This window comes from Cuculus canorus, chromosome 2, assembly GCF_017976375.1.
Source record: "Cuculus canorus isolate bCucCan1 chromosome 2, bCucCan1.pri, whole genome shotgun sequence".
Lineage (NCBI taxonomy): Eukaryota > Metazoa > Chordata > Aves > Cuculiformes > Cuculidae > Cuculus > Cuculus canorus.
The window spans coordinates 144,849,938-144,864,785 of NC_071402.1; positions in this window are offsets into that span (position 1 = coordinate 144,849,938).

The following is a 14,848-nucleotide window of genomic DNA, read 5'->3' on the forward strand; positions in this document are numbered from 1 at the left end:
GCACACCAGATCAAGCTCCGTGTTAGATAAAGTGTGTTGCTCATATCTCCATTCAAAACAGTCAACATTTAAAGGCAGAGTTAGATATCTTTCAAGTTCAGCAGTGCTAACAAGAGTCCACTCCGCTTGTGCCTTCAGCTATATACTTACAGACTCTCAGGACTTTATAGTGCTTTAGGGGATCAATACTGCAGCATACACTAACTGTAAATTTACCTTAGCCAAAACCTGGTTTTCCCCTGTTGTCTGGTTTTTCATTTTATGCTTCCTTCCTTCACTTTATTCTTTGTTCACAGACTCCTGCTTGCTAGTGTCTACATATTTGAGGGGGACATAGTGTTTCCTCTCTGACCACCTTGTATGTATTCAGGAACTGTTGAACATGATGTTGAAGTTCTCAAAGGCCTCCACCTCAGCATGTAAGTAATACTAGATTGTTGAAATTAAACTTTATTGGACAATACAGCTGAATTGAGATCAACATCAATGATGCTGGAGGGAGTTCAGTTTTCAAAACAGGTCCCTGCCTGCATAGGGCAGTGCTGGGAGAGGTGCTGCAAGAGCTGAAAGTAGCAGCTGCATCACAAGACCCTTTTTATTATAGATCCTCTAAATCACTGATTTTTTTTGTAAGAAAATGTGAATAAAAGATACATTCCTATGCTTACACAAATTAGACAATATTCTGCCTCCATATGTTGTGCTACACTCTTTCATCATAAAATAACAGCCTGGTTTTATACAGCATGGAGTAAGGCTGATTTACTTTTTCTGCTGCCTTAAATTCACACAAAAGTGGCATTCAACATTATCGATTTCTTACTGTTACATACACTGTCATTTCAGTATCAGAATAGATCCGAGTGTCTTTATCAGCCTGAGCCAACGATTTTAGTCCTAAATGTTGCAATATGAGTAAAAACTTCCACTTTTAGACGTGCAGAGAGCAAAATGCCTCTGCTGGGAGTCACCCGGCACACAGATGACCAGCAGCACAAGGACTCAGGAAGTTTTAAGACTCTCCAGGCTCCAAATTGAGTGTCTCTTTCAAGGGAGATGGACATAAGTAGACTATAGATGCCTGCAAATGTGAACTATTGTTTTAGGCTTAAGTTCTGTTTGGCTGGTGAGCTGCAAGGTGACCTGCTGGTAACTGCTGTCATGCTCACGTATGGTCCTGTAGATAACTAACGGCTCTAACCTCTGTGTGCACGAAGCAGAAACACAGCCCCTTCGTGCTGCAGCTATAGAGGAAGATAACAGCAATTGCTGATGAGAGCATATCAGAGGCAGCTGAGGATGCCACAGGGGCAATAAAAGTAGGGGACACAACAGCCAGTGTCCAAAGCCCTTTGGTGCAAGCCAGAAGCTGTGAGGAGACCCCTGGCTGTCTTGCATGGTGGGGTTTCATCTCTGCACTCTCTTCTGCCTAACCCTAGGCTCAGCTCAGCACGGGTTATGCCAGGTGGCACACATACTCCTTGGGATCTGTTAGAAGAGAAAAGCCCTCCTCATCCTGAAGCTCTACTGATTTACAATGTTGTCAGCCAAATTTGATTATTTATAATTGCTGAACAGAAAGGAATTGGTCTAGAACCTACCAAATGTTTTGAATAACTTACATTTGCTCTTGTTGTGAGACAAAATATTTAGTTAAAAATAATCCAAGACACAGCCCAAAATACATTATAGCCTGGCTGAAATGGCCAGTGAAGGTTTTTGGATGGAACCATACATGTTCTTAGAAGTTACGGTAATGACGTGACTCAGGCCAAGAGGTCAGTAGAAGGGGAGAGAAGAACAGAGCAGAGGATGCAAGAAATGAGCAGTTGTGCACAGGTGAGCAGTGCAAACGCTATGATCTCCTCTGGGAGTGCTATTAGTGAGAGAAAAATGGATTACTTCAGAATTAAAACATAAATCGAAGCACTGAAATTTGGCAAACAAAGACCTCCAGGAATATTAGGTTGCAAACATGGAACAGTTTGTCCCATATTTTAAGAAACTGTATTCAAGCCAGCTGAGTGAAATCCTTTGGGTCAGGCTTTGTGTACTGTCACATACTTCAGGACTCAGCAATTTAGAAAGTACCTAAGAAGTGTACCCTCAGCTTTTTTTTCTTTTATGAGTCTTCAAAATATGGTCCAGTATATTTTTCACTCAGTCCTTTGATATCAGAGTGTTGTACACAGTTTAAGAAACTAAACAAACAAACAAACAAACAAAAAAAGAAACATAGTAATACCTACTAATCCTATGCTGTTTAGAGCTTGGTAAAAATACTATTGAATATATGCTTTTCCAGACTCCCAGCTTAGGCAAGGCAAAACCAAGGATGTAACTCACGAAGATACTCTAAAAAGCTTCATTCTCACTACAGCATGTATTTAAAATGGTCTATAGTACTCAGTAATCTACTTTCTGGTTTCCTTCCAGGCCTCTTCATTGTTATCTCCACTTGCTGCAGAAATGGAGAAGTTGTGTACGTGGGAGGCATGGTGTAGCATGGATTTATCACGGAAAAACAGAGCACTCCTTATTGAAAGCACAAAGCTAATACCTCTGAAAGGCTACAGGGCCTGTTGGAGGGGACTTAAATCATCCACTGGTATTTATTTCAGCTCAAAGTTATGCATGCAAAATAGCCATAAAAAGAGTGGCTCGATTAATCTTTTCTGCCCTGAAGATGCAGTGCCCCTGCTAGGTGACCTGCTCTGGCACAGACACATGGTGCACAACCTCTCCCACCCCCGTCCTGCCCTCCTCCCTTTTTCTCTTTTCCTCAGGGAAGAACCACAAGGGGAAGTTTTCAGCTGCAAACCCACTGGCTGTATCCTTCAAGACTTGCAAGCCTCTGGGCCAGCAGTGCCCAGCTGGAGCCATCCCATTCCTCATCTCATGCCTGCATGGGGACACCAGCCCCAGGGCCAAGCCCCTCTGGCAGCCCCTGCCCCAGCCAGCTCCCCAGGCCGTGGCTCTGAGCTGCTTCAGGACATTTAGCTGAATCTCCAGGGTTTGCCATTCTTACCTCATGCCACTGCCTGAAACAGTTTTTACATCTCAGTCCAGATGATTCATTTCAGAGGCGAACAGCATGATTCTTGTATACATTTGCTTTCTCAGTTTGTCAGGCACTTAAGTGCCTTTCATCTTGAAGTATCCTAAATGATAATATGCACTTATATAGCTCAAGCTCCTCTAATGAATGAGGTTCTTCATAAACACTCAGTAATTAGGCCTCACAACAGCCCGATGAGCTGGGAACAACTCTTTGCGGTGATGCAGAGGGATGAGTTGAGGCTGCATGGGGACACGCAGGGTGCAGCCTACCAGCTGGACATACAGTAGCCCAGTGGCCACAAGGTACTGGGAGTTTGTTCGGCCCTGAGGATGGTCTCCTGCACGCCCAGGAGGGAAAGAGTATAGAAACCACAATCTTTTTCCCAGAGATTACCTTCCACATGAACAAGGAGAGCAAATACGGAAAGGTTTCTGCTTGCTCAGTGCCAGCCCACTCCCTCTGTGAAGCGCTCATGGTGACCCAGCCCAGCTCCTTGCCCCAGCATGGTACTGTGGCTGGTGGGATGGGGCCCCTGGCACCACCGCCAGGTCCTGTGGGGCGAAGACTCTGAACCCAGTCATTGCAGCCTCCTGGGAAATTCGTGTCTGCAAGGTCTTTCAGTGTGTCTTCCGTAGTCTCTTTTCTAAAGATATAAAGAAAACTACTTGCTTGAGTCAGAGAAATTGGCACAGCTTAGATGCATGCAGCTGCTACTTTTTATCTAGTAATGTCTTCTACAACTTCCAGATACTGAACTATCTTTTGCATGTGATCTTCCTAGCTCTTTGCTTCTGCCACTTGCTTTTTACTAACCCATAGGAATCAGTTCTCCTGCCGAAATACACAGAGATCTGATGGTAATGTTGTTGTCTTCCTCCAGAGATCACCATGAATTAATAAACTTACCTATTTCTCATTTTTCAAAGCCCTGGAGTTACCCTCCCCAGCAGGAGAGTGTTTTGCCTTGCTGGCACAGCAGCAAAACTAAGATAGCAGCAAGGCATTGCGGGAGACCTGTCTCCATGCTTTTCTTAACTCTGTTGTGTCTTTGCTGGTGCTGTGGAGCTGCCTTTTTTGTGGCCTACCCCTGCCCACCCTCCTGCCCTGTGGGAATGGTCCCCTCTTGCTGTTTTTGGGAGCTCCTTGCTGCAGCTTTTAAATGAGTTTGCTTTTTTGTTCTCTGGCCAACTCCTCCCCTCATCTCTTTCCTTCTGGGCTGAGGTTTTCCTTCCTTCTCAGACCTGCTCCCTGTCTCCGTTCAGCTCAGCAAGCTTTGGGACTGCTTCAGTCCCCGGCAGTAAGGGACATCTGCCCTGTCCCCCCACTCCTGGCACACGCTCACAAGCAAAGTTGCACTCATATTTTTCTTTGCCTTCTTTTTTCCCCTCCCTCTCTCTTGAGGTGGGATCTGTCTTTCCTTATAGCAGATAGTGTGAGAAGAGAGAAACCAGACTCAAAGCAAAATTCTCATTAACTTCAGCGGGGGCAGGATTTCACCTCAAGTGTTTCATGTTCTGGGCACTGGACAACAACATGAAAGGACTCCATACTTGTAAAACCTGAACCGCCGCAGCCATTTGAGCCAAACAAACACAGATGCAGTTCCTGCTGCCCCCTCCAAACCCCTCACCTCAGCCACGCATGCTCCTTCCAAGACCTGTGAAGGTCGTTAATCTCCCCGCTTAGCTGTTTATTGTTGCCATGTTGGCAGCTATTGCTGAGTGTGTAGTTACCTCTGCATAGCCTGAACTGGGCTCTGACTTTTACTGCTCCCGCCCAGCAGTACCTCAAGCCTTGTTGTCTTTCAATTGTGCTCCTCTTCAGTCCCACCTTCCACATCTTGTTTGCGTTATTGTTACTGATAGAACTTTTCAAGCCCCTTTGGCTGCCTGAGTCCTGCTGGCTGGTGCCGTGCTGCTCCTCTGATTTCCTGGGACACATTTCCCCAGCGCTCCTATGTCAAATTAGTTAATTCCTGAGATATTGCAATGTTTTCCTGTTCTCCTGTGTGCCTGACAGCTGCTTTCTGCTGACCTGTCTTCAGTTTTATCCCCACTGTTGAACACAGTACCAGCTATGCCTGGGATCACACTGTTGCCTCTTGCCCAGTGGTTGGTCTTCCACACAGTCACTATCTTATAGAGGCATTACCCTCAGCGTCCTTTATTGTTGCAAGATGCTGCTCTATCCCAGTGTCATCGTGCTTGTGGCCGCTGACAGCCTGTCTGTTAGCTTACCCTGAGGTCTTGATTTTTCCTACTCACTGGTCTCTTGCGTGCTGGTGTTTAGCCCTTGGGAGAGTTGCTGCAAGAGCACAGCATTTCCAAGCAGACATCTCTTCTTGTCTGTGCAGTTTTTGCTCCTGGCTCTTTATACTGTTATTTCTGCCTTTCACTTGTTTTGTAGGTACCCAGGGGAAGAAGTTTTGTGCTCAGATTCCCATGGTAGTGAATCATTTGAATTTTGCTGCACTGAATTACAACCTACTGTCTGAGAAAATGCACCTTGTGTTTCATGATCTCAGTTCTTGCTTGAATGCTCTCCATATAACCCATTTTTTTACAAAGAGAAGTAACAATTTAATATGCCCATGTAGTTCTTGTCTCTAAAATGGAACAAGTCAGTTCTGACTACATTTTAGGACTGGTATTTTCCTGGCCTGGTCACTGAATTCTCACACTGATGTACATCATCTGAGCATCCCAGTCTGGCTGGCAGAGATATTCACTGGCTTGCCTGCAAGCCCATCTCCTGATGACAGTCTGATGGGACTACTGCTCTGCCTATTACCATGATCATAGATGGTCTCTTACCAAGCAACAGGGGTAGTTTCTTTGCCACTATCCCTTTACAAGTGCCCATGAGCTGCTTTACTCTCTATAGCACTCGGAGTTTTTCAGTGCTTTGTCAGATGCCTCGACATTCCCAACATAGTGCCATAATTTATTAAATACTATTTATTTTCATCAGAGAAGTACAGTTTGGGTGTTTAAGGCCGGCACCTTATTTTCCACTGAAGTATCAAAAAAAATCAGGTAGTTGTTTGATGTAATTACATGTGTCATCAGGACTTCTCTGGGATATTAGTGACACTCAAAAACTCAAAGATGAACTAACGGACCCAAAGAAAACAGAGGAGAGAAACTCTTCTTTGGTCCTGCTCTCTTGCTAGGTATGCTGGGACTCTGCTAGCACATGCCCAGGGCTGATGGATTTTGCTCCACCTTACTCACCACAGTCCTCCCGAGACAGCAGGCTGCAGCATTAGCTGTCCATAGGGACTGAGGCTGGTGGTTCACTGAGGAGGCCCCTGAGGTCTCTTTGTGCCTGTTCCTGGGCTTTTCAGAGTGAGGAAAGACAGCTGTCTGTCTGCACCAACAGCCAGATTTCTCCTTTTGGTTGGGGCTTGCCAATCAACGTCCTTCAGAAATCAACAGATGTCAGATGTTGAGGATTAGCATTGGACTAATTTTGCCCTAATATTCTCCTTCTGACCTTTATGCTGAGGTTGCAGAGTACAGCCACACATTCCCGCCTGCTTCCTCTGGCAGGCAGCTCCGTCTGCAATGCCCCCACAAGGCCCGGGAGTTGCTGGTGCAGGTCAGTTTTTGCTGCAGCGCCTCTCCACCTGGCCCGATGCCCAGGGGCATTTCTGCCAAGCTTTACTTGCCAGGAGCCGCGTCCGGCGTTGGTAGGTGGCTGAATGGCTCATCTGTCCTGGAAAGCCAGGGCCCGTTACTGTGCCGCAAGTGGTACATGCTATTCCATACACTATTAGATAGCATTTCCTCAGCCATTAATAGTGCTTTTCAATATTCATTTTAACTGCTTTCGGCCAGTGCAGAGGCTTTGGTTACCTGATGGTTTTCTCCCAGCCGCAGGCAGACCTACTCTGCGCCAGGATTAGAGGATGAATGACGCCTGTTTTTGCAGGCTTGCCTGTCCTTTATCACTATCTCGCAAAAACAAATGGTTCAAAGCTTGGCAGCCATGGGCAAACCCTATGCAACAGAGCAAGGGAGACTACTTCTAGTCTCAGCTCAGGCTCTCAGACGCTGCAGTCCCTCAGCAGCATCCTCCCAGGAGGATCATTTTGATACTGCCCAGCAATCCACCTAGACTCTCTCCTCCAACAGAAGCAGTGTGTGACACTTGTAACAACAGCTCTGGCTTTAGAAGTCTCAACAGCTGCCTATAGGGCCTTACTGGACACAGAATAGGTTTGTGGTATGACCCAGCATCTGGTGGCTTTTCTCCACCTCATCCTGCTGCTCAGCAGTGCTCCATTCACCCAGCTGCACCCACAACCGGAATCAATGGGGTTTTTGACAGTGCAAGAGAGGACAGATAGATTTTGCTGTTGTCCCGTATCTGTTCTTGTCCTTGTGTCCATTTTTTCCCAAGACTGTTCAGTGACCCTCACTGTTTTGAGGCATTTATCTATGGTTTAGAACTGTCTCTTCTACCCATCACTCCTGCAAGCTGGAAGCATGTCTCACAAATAAACCTTTCATTAACTTGGGAATCTTTAATGTCTCCAATTTAATTGAGGATGCCAAATTTCTCATCCGTGTGGTATGAATCTCTATTTTATTCTTAGGCAGTCTCATCTGGGAACAGGCTATTCATCTGACACTGTTATCCATCGATTATGTACTTCGGGTTTTATTCTTTGCTGAAGTCTCACTCCTTGTCATTTCATGCGTGTACTGAGAGCAAGAGAAAGACAAGCAAAAAAAAAAAAAAGGTTTTATCTTCAGTTTCTTCTTTTCATGACTGTGGCCATGGCTCTGTACAAGCATTCAGATTTTGCTCCTGCTTGTCCCTTACTCAAACTATCTTTTGCCTGGAAATTCGGTGCTGGTACATCCTGACTCTACCTGCTTTACCTACTGGATTCTGTTTGTTAATCCCACAACCTGCTAACGGCACGTAACAGCTGTTGCGGCCAAAGCTGGGAAAGTACAGAGGACTATATACAAATATGTTGCACCTGTGGCAAACACTGAGCCATGCGCACACAGATTGACCTTTTATTGCCTTCTCCAAAATACTCTGCCTTGCAGGCTGTTTTCCTCCCCCAGCTTCTGTACAGGTTCATATACCCAGAGTATAACTTGAGACCTCCTACCAGCATGACCTCCTACCTTGAAAGTGCCCATTTTATTAAAACATTCCTGCAAGGCAGTCTGGGCCAATGTGACAAATAGAGAACCAAAGATTCCAGAAATTCAATTCTTTTCTTCAGGAAAGGGGGGAGGCAGGAAGGAGAAGAAGGAGATTAATTTTAATAAAAGCAAGCAATAAGAGGCAAAGAATATTTTACTCAACTATAATGATATAAGAGCAGAGAAGAGAAAGCTTTAGATGGTCTCATGCAACGGTAGATTAGAAAGTCAGACATTTCTGATTTCTAATTCATCCCAAGCTAAGAGCAAATGTCATAGTATAACTGTTTCTATGTAAAACAAGGATGATAACATTTCCTTATTTGGGGGGATAATAGGAAGGGAATTCTAGGATATAATGAAATTTGGACTTTTTAAATAGAAAGCATTTTATAGAGTAAAAACGTTACTCCACTAGGCTCTTCAGTTTGCTTCATCTATGCAATACAGGTGCTTGCAGTTCCCACTCCAAATGTATTGTATGTGTTCTATTAGGGCAGTATCTGGCTGGTATCTTGAACTAATAGAGTTCTATCTGTCTTCTGCAATGACAGGAAACCACAGCTTCAGAAGCATATTTTGGAGAAGTAAATAAATAAGAAGGAATAAATCGTGGCCTTTAAGGGAGTTTTAAAGTTTCAGCAAAAAAGAAGGCCAGATACGCTGATTCTTTAATTTTAATTACGCATTTTTCTAAGTAGCAAGAAACCCCCCCCAGAATTAAAATAAAACCCATCAATAACACAAAGAAAAAATGAGCTTGAGGCTGAAGGATTTGTGTCAACATCTGGACTTGGGGCTTGAAAACTAGATGGTTAAGGTCATTCAATTTCATAAACCCAGTTTAGGAACAGTATACACAGCACATGAACAAGTGCAAAGCCTGGAGTCACATAAACAGTGTTATTCATTCCTGGACGTTGAAATAACAAAAAAGACACAGTCAAAGAGCTCCTCTCAGTATATGCTCTTTAAATATATGTGGAGGGTCCATGTGACACTGCAACAACAACACTGGGAATATGGAAAATTAGACTAAGCGATATTTACATTACATTTTTTACTGGGGTGAAGGGTTAAATTTGGTTAATGACAGGCTAATTTGGTCAAGAATATGGGCTCCATCACCTTTCCAAAGCTCCCTGAACAAATAAAATTAATAAAGTGTTCTCATAGGATCAAATCCTCATAGTAATCTGATGTATTTCTCACAGGAAACACATTTACTTGTTCAAGCAACTAAGAACACATTTGTTTTACGGTGCAAACTGAAATAAAAATATTAAATAGTCCTTCAAATCTTTGGCATCTTTCTCTCCCACGCACCTTCCCGTCCCAGATAGGAGGTCAGAGCTACCTGCTAGTGCACAGAGACCGTGTTTCACAGCTGTGTATTTCACCTATGGTTTTCTTAGCAAGAAGCCTGCTCTAGTCTCAATATGACAAAGGAGAGCTCTATCTGCAGCCATATATTGGCCTAATGATTTTTGGCTGAAATTGTCAATCACAGTAAGTTTAAGTGCAACACTGCATACAGAAAGCTCTCTGCCAGTCTCTTATTGCTGGGGGTGTGAATGCTACCCTTCACATGGGATTGCACTCAGTTTAATTTATTTACAAACGAGTGAACTCTGATGATGATATCTTTTTGGTAAATACTTATTGCTTTCTCCTGGCTGGTGACCCATACTATTTCAAAGAGTGTGCCAATGATTTCCATGATTCATACCGCAAAGCATTTGTTTAAGTTTGTTTCAAAGAACATTGCCACAAGGCAGTCTTCAGCTGAGTCTGCCAAGGAAAAGGCTGAGTCCCCACTGCAGCTGCTCAGTGCAGGGCAAAAAAATTTCTCTCTCCACACGCTCATTTCAGCTCAGTTTTACATGACCACTAAGTCCATCAAGGGGAAAGCCTTAGGTAGAAAAAGAAACAGTGTTTGTTTTCTACAATATGTCAGACTATTTCCTGAACTCATACATTCAAAGGAAATTTTCCAGGAAAGCTGATGAGTTTTGGGTTTTTTTTATAGTTTGTCACTTGAGACCTGTATTTTCATTTTTTGAATTTTGTCAGTCATTTCAAGGATTTCAGAACGGAGAAAAACATCTTGTCTCCATAACCACAAACAAATAACATCACAACAAAGGAGATACCTCTTCCAATTTCAGACTTGATCTAACAATTTATCACAGCAAATCTTTTATAAGATTTCTGAGTGGTTTCATTTTGCTGCCATTAAAATAATTTCTTACTCAGATTTGCCAGTTCAACATTTCTGCTGATGTTGTGTTTCAGACACAATGTGCAAGGTGGATGCTTCTGCTGCCTTTTTCCTTTAGGAATAGAAGGTGGTGACAGGAGGCACTTTAATTATATGTGGGGCTTTTTAGTGACCACTTCAGAAAAATTTGTCCTGCTTTTCCAATGTAAGGATGAACATATGTGCTCAATGTATGCCTTCACCGTGCACCCCAAATGTACATGCCTTCCTTGACCAGAAATACACAATGAAAAAAAGCCTTGCCCTGTACTCAGTAGGGAGGCTGCACATCACTGTAACTCTGCTGAATTCTGTAAGTGTGTAATGTACAGATTTGGCTCCATTTTGAAAAAAATTAATCACATTTTTTATTTGCCTGTTTTTCTACCCAATTCCTGGTTATGATGGCTTGCATTTTTTATTATTAAGATTTATTTCCTTCCTATTTTTTAATGTTCCCCAGAGACAGCAAACCAGCTTGACTATCTGTTAACATAAATTTTAAAATGGAGTCCAAATATTTAATTGAATTGGTTGTGTCAGTGACTTAATCACCTAATTGCTGGAATTTTATTTCTGTGATACAGATTGTCTGAGTTTGGAATATCAGTTACATTTCTGGAGGACGGAAATAATCTCTTTCCAAATGACATAAATAGTTGAACAATACTGGCAAAATATGCCCTGAATGTACATCCAACACAAACTTTGGCTTAAGCAAGTCAGAAAACCGTGTCTGTTTTTCTTTAAATTGATTTTTATAGAGTACTAGGTGTCTGTTTGAGTTATACTTTAAGACAATGGTATTAGTAGTATCATGCTTTTGCATGCATATGCTCAAAACCATACCAATTATTTTTTTTCCTAAGCATAGCCTTACATTACTTAGAGTAAAGATACAGAGTAAATAGCTCATTTTTAAACACATGCAATCAATATCACGATCTTCCACCATCTGCAATGCAGAAATGGAGAGAACCTGGAGGGCTGAGGCTTTCCAGAAGGAAATATCATAAGATAAGAGTGAAATAATCTTTGGAAACTACATCTCATATCTTTGTCTTAAAGATAGATTCTAGAGAAAATCTCACCAATCTTTCTATTTTTATTCAAATAAAGCATGTTCTTCAACAGTTAATAACAGCATCACTCTGAATCTCTATATTATTATATGTTATATGCTCTAAGCGTTTTTTATATTTGCTGGTTGGTGAGTGTATATCCAACCTGGCAAACTCATCTAATGCTCACTCAGTTCCTCAGTTCCACTGGGGATGAAATAAGAACTAAAAGACATACTTGAAACCAGAGGAGAAAACCTGAAGTGTGGCACGGATCAAGAGCTGGGAGTAGATGTGCTCCACTAAAAGTTGCTTTGCCTGCCTTTCTAATAGTGTTCGTCTTTTAACACACCAACATCTTTGGAAATGGTAATTTAGTGGCAAATCCAAGGATACAAACTTACCCAAGTTATGTTCTAGTATGAGTAGGAGAGGAAAGCCTTGTGATAACTCCGACAGGTCTTGTGGAAACTTTGGGTGGGGACTGTGGGTCGGTGATTGCTGCTGCTGCAGAGGTTTGTGGCTCTGTGGTGGAGGCACTGCTTCCCCATTGCCCACCAAAGGCTGCAGCTGAGGAAGGACACCTGACCTTGTGGTCTGCAACACTATAAACTCTCAACAAGCCCAAAGGGAGGGCATGGCAAATTTAGTCTCTGAAGGTGAAACCTGATGACTTTAACAGCTCCACTGTTTATGGGACCTTTTCCTAAGTGACTGATAGGAAATCAAAGGCAGGCCATGGGGGCCCCGTGAGTGGAAGGAAGCCTGGCTTTCTGCACGGCTCTGGGCTGCAGGGAGCCCAAAACTTCTGAAACCTCACCTTTTGAATTAAACTTGCTGTAGTGTGCAAAACTTCAAGAAACATTGGCTTTGGATTTTATGGTGACACCTTAAAAAGGCAAGGCTGGAGCAATATGTTGGGCAGATATACTTTGGTGGATACTTTGCGTGCTTCTCTATGTAGACCCACCCCACCACTAAGAACCTAAACAATTTTAACTTGGATACGGCCAAACAGATATTGTATTGTTGTCACTTTTTGTAAAATAAAGTCATTGCCAGACTGAGACCTCGCATGCCAAGTTTCTGGCTGCAGTGCATTTTATGGCTGAGTTATAAAGCCCTGGAAGAAGAGGTTTGTAACATAAATGCTGACACAGCCGAAGCTATAACAGAGGGAACAGTATTGCTATGATATCTTATTTACCTCTAGCAAGGAGCATCTAAGGAAAACTAAATAATGTATTCCTGCTGCTACAGATCATTTCATGAGTAAAACTTATCTCTGCTTTTATTTGGTAGGTTACAGCTACAAGGTTCGTGCATTGATTGAGGAAGAGTAGCAACAGTCTGTATATTCCTATGCATCAGAAGATTCACATATTCACACATAATGAAGCATTCCTACACTCACTTAAGATTTATTAAACATTCTTTTACAGAAAATAACAATTGAGAAAGATCAGAAAAGCATAGTACAGAGTAAGCAAAACTGCTTCAGCTTATTGCAAATGACTACAACCCTTTAAAAAAGGGACGTATAGGTGACTGCTGTGTGTGATTGAGTAACCAAATATGGACTAATGCTGCTTTATTGCAGGTATGAATAATTTACAGCAGAAACCCCAGAAATACTCTGCTGTAGCATGACATCTGCTTAATTGAACGCGAGTGCATTGCATTAAGCTTGCAAGCTGAAAACAGGAGGAAAGTCATTCATAGGTAATCTGAAGAAAGCGGTCTGGAAATTATGACCACTGACTGCCAGTCTTTGCCACTAATACACATACAGCATGTCGGTTAGGGATGTATGTGGTGCAAAATTTGCTTGATCAATCTCTCTCTAGATTGGTCCTCTACAAAAACCATGGACTGTGCTTTGGCGCTTCTGTACTGTGACCTCCTTGATGTCCGTTACTGGGTCCAGAAACCTGGGCTTGGCAAGCTGCACTACAAAATAAACCTACTAATTCTGAGAAGTGGTTTTTCAGGCTCTGCACCCATTTCTGGGTGAAATACATTCAACCTCACAGAGTGGACAAATAAGTCTACCCATGCAGTGTGTAGTTTACAAAACTGAAATGACTGAAATGATATTTCAAGGGAAGATTTTGCTATCCTTGCTCCAGTGTGCCTTGGCAGTCCCCACACTGTGAATAGTTTCTCCAGCTTCAGTGGAATGCCTCTTGGACGGAAGACCGGGCTCTCGGTGAATTTAGCTGGCCTGCTGCTGCTGCAGGAATTCAAGGGCACACTGCTACACGTTATACAGGGAAAATTACACAAATGTCCAATGACAAGTGTATATTGTCAACACTGTATCCAAGAAAAACCATTGTATACACTAAAGAATGTGGGGTTTGGCACTTGCTGAAATAAGAACAGTCAAGAATCTGTGGTCTGGTCTTTTTTTAAATCTTTACATTATGAGATCAAGCAACAGTTTCTGAGTATTTTTGCAGCACTTTCCTGTATCGGTCTCCTTCCCTGCTCCTCGCCAACAACGCTGTACAGCTTGCTGAGCCTTTACTTGAGATCAGCCACTACTGTTAAATCTTTTTCTGCTTCAGTCCCATTTTGCTGAAACACGGGACTGAAATACTCAAACTACTTTCTTTTTTGTAACTTGTTTATTTCTCCACCCACAAAGCAAATGCAATCTTTGCTCTGTAATTTAATGTCCGCCTCTTTTTCCGCTAAGGTTGGTTTGGTATTTCCTTTACAAACCTCAATTGTTGGCATTAAAAACCTGGCCATTTCAACTCTACTGAACTAAACAAATTGTCAGATAGCATTGAAATTGCTCTACTAAAATTTCTTCTTTTTATGACTAGTCTATGACTAGACTTTATCCCTGCAATCCCCACTACTCTTTTAGGTCCCCTGAAGGTGAATCAACTGGCTTGAAAATACTGCTTATTCCCCTTACAAACCAGAGACTGCAGAGCCCAAGCTCTGTCCCAAAACACGAAGATCATTCTGTCCGTCTGACTGACTGTGTGCGGGCAGACTTTCATAAGCTTCTCCGTATCAGGCAAAAGTCTCTCAGCAGGAGCTACAAGGTAGAGAGTCCTTAAAAAAATCAGAAGGATGGAGAAGCAAGAAGGGATGAAGTAAGTCTCTCCTGGTGCAAGGGCTGGGCTTGGTCACCTCAGTGCTCTGGCAAGGCATTCCTTGTTAGAAAAGAAGAAATATTCTAAGGGATTTTCTACTTGCAGTAGTTTACAGGAGGCTGCACCAACTAACTATGCCCAAAAATAGTGGGACCATGGTGGTGGTAAGCCCCAAGCAAGCACCA